At 43.0% G+C, this 11,080-nt stretch overlaps 1 long non-coding RNA gene across 1 annotated transcript; it reads left to right on the top strand.

The window, feature by feature from the left end:
• Window positions 1-4,935: 4,935 nt before the first annotated feature.
• On the top strand, window positions 4,936-10,556 carry LOC121034381 (uncharacterized). The gene is made up of 2 exons (XR_005792399.1): window positions 4,936-5,308; window positions 10,028-10,556. It is a non-coding gene; the product is annotated as an uncharacterized LOC121034381 (long non-coding RNA).
• Window positions 10,557-11,080: the final 524 nt, after the last annotated feature.

Here is an 11,080-nt window from a genome sequence, read left to right as displayed (position 1 = left end):
CTGTTTCCATTCTCTAAGCCATGGTTTCTTTGTCTGCAGATTCAGGAAAATTAAAAAAAAAATTGTGTCTACTTAGGGTTGTTGTAGACAATAAATTAGATGATTCATGCACAGCACTTACTTAGCACAGTGCCATCCATATAGGAAGTGTCCCATAAATTGTAGAACAGTTATTGCTGCTGTTATTGAAGAAAAAGCAGCTACCCTATATAATTGCCTAATGTAATCAGATCTATATCTAGATGTGAATAGTTAGGTCAATTGCCTCTATCTCATCAAAGCATCAAGGCTTATAGGAGCTATTGTTCTCCCTGACTTCCATAGCCACCTCTGACCTCACAGGTTCAGTGTAATCAATTTTCCCAGCTCTCTTCATGGCACCTTTCTAGGTGCAATGGGTTATGGGGAAATGAATAACTCCTCTTTGACTTTCTTGGACTTTTTCCATATGTGAAAAAAATCTTAACCTTTAGGATTGCCTTTGTTTCATGTGACTACAATTTGGCTCATCTCTTGGGTTGAAAGTCGTAGGAGAGGGGGTGGAAGGCTGGGCAAAAAGGTGGAGCAGAATAAAGCTAACAACAGAGTTTATCCAGGGGCTGTCTTACTCGTCTTTTAATCTTCAATACATTGCCTAAGCCTGGTGTGCTCGTGTTTAGTAAACATTATTTGATCTCTGGAATGAATGAATGAATGAATGAATCCTCTTCCAAGCATGCCAAGTAGCCTCCCAAGGGTCAGAGGCCATTGCCCTCTGAATTGGTGTGTAAGTCTTCCAGCATAGAAGGGTACATACCCAGTCCTCATTGTGGCTCTTGTGACAGCTGCTCTGTGTAGCATCATACCACATAAACTTCTCATTTATAGGTCACTCCTTTAAAAAAAATTAAATTCCCTGGCTTGATAGCCACATAATAGGGATAATGGGAGTTGTTTTGTCTCAGCTTCCCTTTCAAAGCAAGAAATCTTAACCTGGGACCAGATACTTCCATGGTTCTAAGAATCCCCTGAAAGTGTTGCCCAAAATTTGGGTGTCTGTGCAGTTTTTTCTGGGGAAAGGATTCATAGTTTTTATGATTCTCAGTGGGCCTAACTTCAAAGGTCACCTTTGAAATTTACAAGCCATTCTCTTGAGGGCAATGGCACATAGAGCTTTGGATTCCAGTGCCATACAAAGGCCCACTCTCAATGAGAGTCCATCTCAACTGTTCCGTTTTAGATTTCAGGGGTGGGATACTACCGAATTATCCTATCAACATACGTGTTTTTGGAAATATGGCCTATAGGTAAATTTGAAATCCTAGAATCCACTGGGAGGGTTTGGTGTAAATTAGATATAAGACGAGGCAGGGTTTTGAGTACGGTCTCTGGGAGAAAGGAAGCAAATTGTGGTGAAAAGAAAATGTTGGAATTAGTACACACCCAATGTGTCTTATGGAATGATGAGACAAATAGTCGGTATCCACCTGAGGACACCTGTGGGTCACTCACTCTGTGGAGTCCCTTCTGGAGGCGTAGCCAAGAACTCTTTAAAAATGCAATACACTCTTGAATACCTTCAGGATATTAAAAACTATTAGAGGCGGGATGGGAGACTTATGGCAATAGCACATCAGCTATGACAGGAGTAACTTTTGTGTTTTTCAGCTTGCACACTTGGGCTTCTGGTCACCACTCTGACATTGACAGATGAGACACTCAGACAATTCACTCAGACAATTTTTACAGATATGGTACAGGTCTGCATCAGGCTTGTTTTAAAGATCACTGTGCGTTTTGCAAATGAGCTGCACGAGCACCTGTAAAACCTATTTGTCCCTGAGTGGAAAAAAAAAAATGTGGCAACTGTGGTTTGTTGGAAGGTGTATAACTTTTGGAATAAGAAAGGGTTAGGTCTGAATACTAACTTCACTGCTTAGCAGCTGGGTGGAGTTGGAAAAGAGGAATTCTTGCCGAACCTCAATTGATCCCCCTGTAAATCAGGGATATTAATACTTAATTCTAGAGTTGTTGTCAGGCTTGGTGGTTAATGTCTAGCTTCATGAATAGTAGGCAAGTAATAAATGGCAACTATTATTGTTAATATGAAAAAGGATATAAGTCATTTATGTGCCATTAGGCAAAAAAAAAAAAAAGAGGTTCATATAAGTGAATTTCAAGAACAGCTCTTCTTCTGAAATGCTATATTTTTAGCTGCTTTCTAAAATATACATCATATAACTTTCCCTTCCTTGAGGATACAGGAATAATATATTTTATCTTTTCTCAGGATTCAACATCATTTTTGAGATCATCAGTGATGTATTACTATATTCTACTATAAATAAGAATACTTGCTTTCAGATCTGTTGGTTCCCAGAAAAGTGAGATGAGCAAGAGGAACATCATCATGGAGATGGGAAAATGCCAATAGAAAGAGACTTTTTTACAGTGGGGTCCGGGGGTGGGGTGGGGGCTGAGGGGAAGCAGGACCATTGAGTTGAATAAACCCAGAGAGCCCTGGGTTCAAGTTCTACCTGCAGCATTTACTGACTTCACTTGGTTTCTTCCTCTGTTTCACATACCTCATGGCTTCAGTTTAACCAGTAAATGAAAATTCACTTGATTAAATGAAATAGTCTGTACAAATGTAGGAGATATAATATAGTAATCGAGTTTTCAGAAAATTCAGGATGGGGACAAGAAGCAAGCATAAATAAGGCAATTCTTCTCCTTACTTTGTTCATATATACTCGATTCCAGACATTATAACCAACATTATATATAGCACATATATACATATAGCCAACGTTATATTGGTTTCAGGTGTACACATGATTCAATATTTGTATATGTTGCAAAATGATCACCATAAGTCTAGTTAACATCCTTCACCATACATAGTTACAGAATTTTTTGTGATGAGAAATTTTAAGATTGATTCTCTTTTTTTGTTTATTTATTTTGAGAGAGAGAGAGAGAGAGAAAGAGAGCGAGCATGAGGAGAGGAGGGGCAGAGAGAGGGAGAGAGAGAATCCCAAGCAAGCTCCATGCTGCCAGCACAGAGCCCAATGTGGGGCTTGAACCCACAAACCATGAGATCATGCCCTGAGCCGGACTTGGATGCTTACCCAATTGAGCCACCCAGGTGCCCCAGGATTGGCTCTCTTAGCAACTTTCAAGTATTCAATGCGGTATTATTAACTATGGTCACAGTGCTGTACATTACATTCCCATGAGTGCTGTATCTGATAACGGACCAGCTGATTTTGAGAGGACTTCAGTTTGCTTTTGAAGCGATCTTTCTCACAGAAAAGAACCATGCAGAATTTTATCCTTAGAAAACAAAAAGCATAGACAGACCAAATAGAAAGGTTAGGTAACCCCAAGAGATTATGTCTGTTGATGAGACTGTTTTGGGGTGGTATCTTCTGGGCAACTGGATCAATGCCAGAGTTTGGCACTGCACCCTTTGTAATCCATTGCCCACTGTGATCCCCCAGGAAGAGTTAAAACAAGGCTATTAGATGACATGTGAGTGTGGTCTGAGAGAGTGGTGTTCAGACTCTGTTCTTCAGCATTTGAGGGGTCCACAGGAGTGATCGGAGGTTTGCGAGCACTAGGAAAGCTTCCAGGAAGGTGTCCAAGAAAGCACAGCTATCAAGAGTCCTGTCCTTATTTCAGTAAGGGTAACTCCACCACTATCTGTTTAAATATCAGATTTCATTTGGAAAGAAACAAACAAAAACAAAAAACAACCACAACAACAACAAAAAAAGGATTTCTTGGCTTAAAAACATCTGAGACTCAAAGGGAAGTACTTTACCCAAGAAGCAGTTGGTCTGAAGAAGTTGGGAAAGTTGCCACAATAAAGTCTGAACCGAGGAACTATCCATTCTCCTCCCTCATTTCTGTTTAACTACATGAGTTCAAATACTCCTGAAGAAACCTCTCATTGTTCCTAAGTGCAAAGGATTTTCTTCTTTTTTCTGGTCACTTGTTGACATCATTGTACTGGCCACGGTAGGCTGATGGCCATAAGCGCACCAAGTCTCAGTGACTGACCACACTGTGAAGATAATTTATCCATTAGGCATCATCCAGTACCAACCCTCTTGGTCAGGTGGCTCTGTTGGGTGTGCTGCCCCATCAGGAGGTGGGTTCTTTCCACCACGAGAGTGCACATGAGCTGGCAAGGGGAGTGGCAGAGAGAGGAGAGAGAGATTCCCGAGCAGGTTCTACCACTATCAGTGCAGAGCCCGATGTGGGGCTCGAACCCACAAACCATGAGATCAAGACCTGAGCTGAAGTCAAGAGTCAGACACTCAACCGACTGAGGCACCCAGGTGCCCCTTTTGCTTGTTTCTTTTAAAACATTAACTTTCGGGTCACCATATTGCTTGGCTTAAGCCATATCTACCCAAATTTCATCAGAATGTAACTGTAACAATGGTCAACCTATTATTCCTGCAGTTAGCCCGTTAGACCCGTTTGCATACAGAACTGTTTAGTAATGCAGTGGCCTTGCTAAATTCCACAACGTTGGAATAAATTTGCCAGTGTTTTGATTCTGGCTAGGAGAGGGACCATAGACTTCACATGGAGGGGACTTCTGTTGGAATCTAGATACCATCATTAATTGTGCAGAATACAGGAGAAAAACACAGAGACCCCAATATAATTGTTTAGAAATTTCCCATCTGTAAGTCTCTATGTCTGTTGAAAATAATAGAGATTTATTGTTTGAGATCAGGTTTCCCCTAATGCAGCATGGTACACTGTTGGAGAAGATTGGTAGGTTTTGCAATTCATAACAGTGTTCATCTTTCTAGAAGCCTGAGGGTGTTGACAATGGAAAGTTTTTCAGGGTGACTAATGCTTTCTATGAATAAACTAGATCCTTAAGTTGTCCTCTGAAGGCCTGAAATCTTAACCCAAACCTCTTTTAGGAAAATTAAGGTTTTCTTAAGGCCCACGTGGACACGTTCTTAAAGACAGATCTGAGATCCAGATTCCGTTAAAATATATTGGGAAACTTCTACTTGCCGCGTCCCTTCCTAGAGGCTTTCCCGTCCCTCCTGTCACAGAGACATCACTGCCATGATCTCCCCCAATCAGATGGTTATGTTGACATGCCCTTCCCCTGTCGCACACTGAGACGTATCACCCATCGGCTACGGTTGTCGCGCTCTCTCTACCTTTCTGAAAAATCACAGAGGACTTTTGCTGCCCCAGACCTCAGCAGGGAAAGATCAACCCCTTCCTGTTGGACAGCCATTTCAACCAGTGAAGCCGCTTGAGTCGGGTGGATCGTACTGAGATTTCTCAGGTAAGACTAACACAGGAGGCATTTGTGACCCAGGGTGGGGGATTCATAACCAAGACTGTACATGTGGCCTGTTTGGCCTTTTTTACATGATGTGAAATGTCCTTTCAACTCTAAAAGGGAGGGAAATGAAAGAAAGCCTAGGGATCTAGCCTCTGCTGTTCTTTCAGTGGAGAGGAGAGCATGGGGGAGTTTACCGCCCTACCGGTTTAGCAAAAACACTGGAAGTCTGTCTGTCAACCGGGGCATCCTTTCTTGTCTTGGCTTGTTTGGGAGCTAGGGATAGTCTTCACCCTGTCTAATTTATGTAGCTTCAGAAAGAAAGGTTGTCAGGTTCCACATGATGAAGAAAGAGGGAAAGAAGCAAACGAGGCTGGGGACATGTCTCAACCTTCTCCAGCAGCATTGTCTCCTTGCTCATCAGGTAGGAAAGAAAAACAGATTAAAGCAAGTTCTTTGTTTCCAAATTCCAGGCTTGCAAAGGATGTATTATGATACTCATTTCAAAATATGGTTACATCTTGAAAGCATTTTTGTTAGATAGGCATATTATCTTTAACAATGAAGCAAGGGAAGGGAAAAAAAAAAAAAAGGTCGGTGCATTACAGTAGACTCTTAAAATACCTTAGCTCTAACTTTATATATATCTTTTCACATTAGCATTCAAAACTCCTTGGCAGGAACAATAGGAACAGTTCAAAGTTCAACTCATAATCATAAGCAGACTTCTCCTTCTGCTCCCCTCCCCTCCCTCTGCAGTTTTTGTGCGTGTGCTCGGAGGGGGTGGAGAGAAGAGAGAGGGGTCACAGTCAAACATCTTCCTCCCCCCTCCTCCTTTCCAGGACGGGTTCTCGTTTCATAATAGGAGAGTTTCATTCAGAGTTAACTACTTTGGGTTCAGAATGATACTCGGAGAAAAATATATAAAGTAACGTTTTAAAAGCTCCGGCTGTGAAAGAAAGGACCAGCGCCGCTTAGCAAAAGCATATGTGGCTGGTGGGACCTCGCAACCACATTCAAATCACGCTCCTGCCAAATCACGTTATGTTTCCAAAGCTTCTTATTTGAATTTCCCAAGCGGGGTTCATATGGCATGTTCTGTGTTTTTGCTATACAGTATTGAAGGAGGTCCTTAGACGTCTTTCCCCGGAACAATCCATTTTTTTTTTTTTCTTTTCTAAATAAAAGTTCTAATTAAACCTAGTTTACATTTATGGAATGCGGGACTCCGCTCCACCGACGACAACAGAAAATAAAAACCTGCTCTCGGCACCCCTCGGGGTTCCGGGGTTCCAATGACGCCCAAGGACGTGTGGGGCAGCAGGGCCGGGGTCAGGGGCGCCCTGACACTTGAGGGGCTCTTGTGGGAGTTGGTCCCCCCTCCCCTCCCCCTCCCCCCAGCCCCGTGGTCCACCTTCACTGGACCCTGCAACGCCAGCCAAGCAAGTCCCGGCTGCAAATTTAGGCTGTGTTGAAATCACCCCAGGCCAGTGTATTCTTTCCTTCAAAAGATTACAAATAAAAAGTCACGGACTTGGAGATTCGGTTACCTATTTCTGGAACGCGTTTGAGTGTTTTACAAAATCTGGACGCAGGAATTCACCCTGAAGTTGAATGTCCCCAGTCAACGCCTGATGTTTGCTCTCGCGTTTGAAGACTGTTTCTCTGAGGCCTACTGTTCTGTTTAGAAAGCCTGATTGTTTTTGCTTCTTTTTAGGCTCTGTTTTAATCATTGTTTATGGTTTTGATAGTTCTGTCCTGGCACCCCCGAGTTCCTTGTAACTTAATTATCATATCTAGCTTTACAGTGAATAAAATGATTATCCTGCCCCAACCCCCAGGCTTTGGTTGTTGGCTTGTAATAAGCTTTAGCTATTATGACATGAGATCTTTGAGTCACTTTCTCAAGTACAGAGCACAACCAGAGAGAAATGGCCCTGTTAAGGCCACGTTGCCTAATGGGTGCTGCATAAGCTCTCCAGTTACCACTGCCAATAGTCAAGTGGGTCTGCCCAGCCTAAATATCTATCTCCTGAAATAATGGAATCATATAGCTCAACATTGCATTCGGAAAACAAAAGGATTTATCCCGAAGAATAGAATTATGGGTGGCACAAAACGTGGCTTACTGACATACAATTCTATGGAGTGCATTGCAAATTCTATTCTGTGAACTTTTGATTTTTATTTTTAATGTTTTCCCCTGTAAACATCCCCCGCTCTCTGCCCATTTCTGCTTTATCACCTCGGAACTAGGAGTTTTGTTTGTTTGTTTGTTTTTCAAAACTTTTACACAAGGTAAGGGGATAGCTTTGTTCTCTCTCGTCCAGATCTCACTCCTTCTTTTAGGATATGGTGATCTTCCAAGTGCTTTACCTGGTTCATGTTCTCTGCTTATGTCCACTGTGCTTTTATATGTAGTTCAAATTTCACTTAAAATAGAAACTCTCTCCCTTTTTTTTTTTTTTCTTTTATCCTGACAAGCAGCATAATATTGTGGTGATGAGCACAGCTTGTCTAGATCCAAATCTTGGTTCTGTGATTTTGGGCAACTTACTTAGCTTTTCTGCAAAATGGGGATAGAAATTCTCCTTAACACCTCCTATTGTTGAGAAGGTTGAATGGGTTAGTAAGTTTCAAGCACTCAGAACTGTGCATGGACCTACGTGGCTCTCTGTAATGATATTGGCTATGAATAGTCAACTGTATCAGTCTGTAAAATGTGTGGCTACCTTTTCTATCTGCAAAGCCTGAAGTTATTTGTCTCTTCCTAATGCAAGTGCTCTGCTCTCCTTTTTTGGTTCTGGCCAAAGGAGAGAGTCCTGCCCCATGCTCTAGCAATGAAAGGAGATGTGTACTTGGCTCCTTTGATGGGAAGAGTAAGGTATACTTCAAGGTGAACTCCTTCTCCCTAATGGGAAAAGACACTAAGGCTGTGTTTCTTCCCCTGAATTACTAGGAAACATTGTCTCAGCGATTGTAGCCATATCCCTTTCCTCTGCAGCGGGCTATGGCTGAGCAAATGCATTTACTTCAACAGCTCAGTTCCCAAGCCTTTGCCTTATGACTGTCCATTCTTCTGTATTTGTCATTTTGAGAGTCAAATACATTTCCTGTTTCCCGGTTAGTATCACCGGCAATACAAGGAAAATGTTCTATCATTTACATTACTACTTCTTAAAAAATGATGAAAAGTGTCAGGCAGAGAACCGGCCCCTGGAGAGTTCCATTTGCCGCCCCCGTGGCCTCTTATGAATAACATGCCTTCTAAGCGGTGTAACACGGAGCTAATAATAAGTATATCATTAAAAGTAAACTGCTGCCCACTTCCTGGTAGAGTGTCAAGCATCTCAGAACTGACACCTGCCCAATAATCTTCGATTTTGCTACGGCCACCAAACTGTCAGAACACCATGGGAGAGAGCTAGACTCATCTGAAGGAAGTAACTTAGAAAATGTGAATTCACTTCCTTCACAAAATCACATTTTATCCTGTATCTCTTAGGTGCTTACGCATTCACTCTTCTGTTTTACGCGGGGACGCTGTACGCTGAAGCCCAAGGGCACGGACTCTGGAATCAGAATGGCTGGGTACGCAGGCTGGCTCTTCTCTTTATCGGCTTGGGGGGAAGGTTCATGCAGGTTTACTTACCCTCTCGGAGCTTCAGTTTCCTCATCTGTGAAACGAAGATGATACTCTGGTTGTGGTGAGGGTTAATGTGTGCAGTTGTGCTTCCTGTATGGATCCATCGGAGAAGTAATAGGCGTCATGAAAGATGAAGGACAGTATCGCTTAATTTGTGTAACACCTAACTTGTCCGTTAGTCTTGACGACATAGAACATTGCCGTCCGACTTCTCTTCCTCACACCTCTTTCTCTGAGCAGATACCCAGGATGCAGATAAAATTCTGTGATGTGTCCTTCTCATCGCTACCGGTTGGGGAGAAAGTGGGGAAAAATGAAACCGGAGCATGTGTTTACCCCACCCGGGCTGAGGCCATTTAATAAACCAATTAGCTAGCACCTAGAAACAAACACGATGAAATACACATCGGGGAAAAAAAATGGGGGCCCGTCTAAAGAAGTCAAAGAAAAACACTGAGCCTGGGGTGGAATATGACAAAATCATACTGGCGGTACAAGGATAATTAAAATGTGGGAAACGCTTAAAATTCAACTAACGAGCGCATTTCTCCCATGATGCCTAACATGCCACCTGAGTTATTTTCTGTGAGTGAACACTTTCAAAGTTCTGCTGAAAGGAGAGAGATCGTCTGGGACTGAGGGAGACGGGGAGTTTGCCTTTAGCTCGTTGCTAGTTATTCTCACTAACGGATCCGTGCATCAGAGCATCGGAGAATGGGTTGTTGTGGAGTTGTGGTGTGAGTTCAGGAAATCTCTGGAGCTGGAGGCCCTGCCCGGCAAGTGGGGAGTTAACGATGTGTGCCAGGGAGGGCCCCAGACATTGACGGGTGAGGGGGACTGTGGAGAAAAAAATGTCCTTACCAAAACACTTGCAAGCCTTTTGTCTCTGACTGTTCTTGCTCAGGCTGTCATTTCTGTCTCTCCTTCCCCTTCTTTATAGCCCCTCACACCGCTAGAAAGTCCTTCTCGTCTCCTTTTAAAGCCCCGACTTCGAGCTGGCTGCAGGTCAGGAAGGGCCTCCCCCCTCCGACCGGTGTAAAAATGCCTGCGGCAGTGATGCTTTTGTATACGCTCAGGGCCCGGTCTTTGGGAGTTGGAAGGCAAAAGACACAAGAGTTCAAGAGTACAATTTTAATTTGAAGACAAAAAAAAAAAAAGCCCCCCGAAACAAGCAAACAAACAAAAAAAAACCCACCTCTGCATGCTGAGGTGTGCCGTGCAACTGTTTTCCCAAGAAATACGTTTGGAGAGAGAGCCTGGGTTTTCTTCCAGACAGAGCTGAGTTCAAGTCTTCCGTGTCTCACACGCTAGAAGGTCGACCTCACAGTATGTAACCTCCGAGCTGCAGCGTACTCACCTGGTTAGATTGCTGCCCCTTTGGGAGTCACGAGTTACAGCGCGACAGGGTGCACAGAACAGCCTTCCCGGTGCTTGCAACACGTTTCCGCTCCAGGAACATTGTCACCTTCCCTGTTACCTTTGTAAAAACCATTATAATTAGAAAAGAAATACAGGAGAGAAAAACAATCTGTATACCTGACATCACCACTATAGCTATCACCGTAACTGTATACTTACAATAAACGTATATGTTTCTCTCCCATGTTTGCTTTTCGTATTGACTCCTATTCTTTTCCTGATCTATCCATTTGCTTTTGTCTGATTTTTAGGTGATGGCTAAGTGGTTTATTGCATTGTTTCAGCTCGGCGGGGTGAATATGTGCCACAGTATTTTATTTTTCACGAATCACTGCTCCTTGTGTTCTGTCCAATCTCCCAATCCTGCAGATTACCGGATCACATTTTAGGCAGATTTCAAAATCTCTTGTGTACGTGTGTGTGTATGTGTGTGTGCACACATGTGTCTATATGTATATGTGTGCGTGTAGGTATCCCCAGATGCACCCACCAGGTACGCCAGGTGTAAACACCGAGAGTAGTGAGAAAACAGTTGGCCTAAATTCCTATCAGATGAGAAACAAAAAGTTCGTCCGCTCCAGGATTTCAGAAATAAAACCAGGGCATAAGAACACAACAGTATGTACGCAGATTTCATTCCAGACAAGTCTCAATCATTATTCCCTTGACCTGTACCTTTCCGGGACTGTGTTGTCTCTAAGAGTGTCAGG

The sequence above is a fragment of the Herpailurus yagouaroundi genome, unplaced genomic scaffold, assembly GCF_014898765.1.
Source record: "Herpailurus yagouaroundi ecotype Mexico unplaced genomic scaffold, PumYag 160, whole genome shotgun sequence".
Lineage (NCBI taxonomy): Eukaryota > Metazoa > Chordata > Mammalia > Carnivora > Felidae > Herpailurus > Herpailurus yagouaroundi.
The sequence above is the reverse complement of the archived record's forward strand: the minus strand, read 5'-3'. Positions and strand labels throughout refer to the sequence as shown.